Source organism: Oryzias melastigma, linkage group LG4 (genome assembly GCF_002922805.2).
Source record: "Oryzias melastigma strain HK-1 linkage group LG4, ASM292280v2, whole genome shotgun sequence".
NCBI lineage: Eukaryota > Metazoa > Chordata > Actinopteri > Beloniformes > Adrianichthyidae > Oryzias > Oryzias melastigma.
In genome coordinates this window covers 14,732,923-14,733,448 of record NC_050515.1, presented here as the reverse complement: position 1 = coordinate 14,733,448, position 526 = coordinate 14,732,923, and positions in this window count along the sequence as shown.

Genomic DNA, 526 nt, shown 5'->3' with positions numbered 1-526 from the left:
AAATGAATCACTGTTAATGTTTGGTTTTTAAAAAAATGAACTTTTATGTAAGTAAAGACACAATTACTGTTTTTAGCATTTGTAAAGTTTAGACTCTTTTAAGTAGTCTGGTTTTGATGAATGAAATGTTTGTACTGAAAGGGGTTCAAGGTTTTTAAATGACAAATAGGAAACCTGAAAAGTTTTCAAAACAGAAAAAAAAATCTATAAAAGGCCGGCTTTGGGCTAAGGCCAATGTGATAACACAAAACAAGACAAATATCTTTTAGTCATAGGTTACTAGCTTCTTGCCCAGAGTCACGTGTGGCTCTTTTACCCCTCCAATCTGGCTCTCCGGTTAAAGAAAATAACGTTTTTAATTTTAGAAAGTAATTTTAAAGTAAAAAGTAGTACTTTTTTTATATAAAAGAAGAGTAAACTAACTCAAACCATGTTTAACTCGATCACAAATAGTAGAAAGACAGTATGTATCCACGTCGAACTAAGACATTTTTACACAATTTTGTGCACCACAGAAAATCAATTG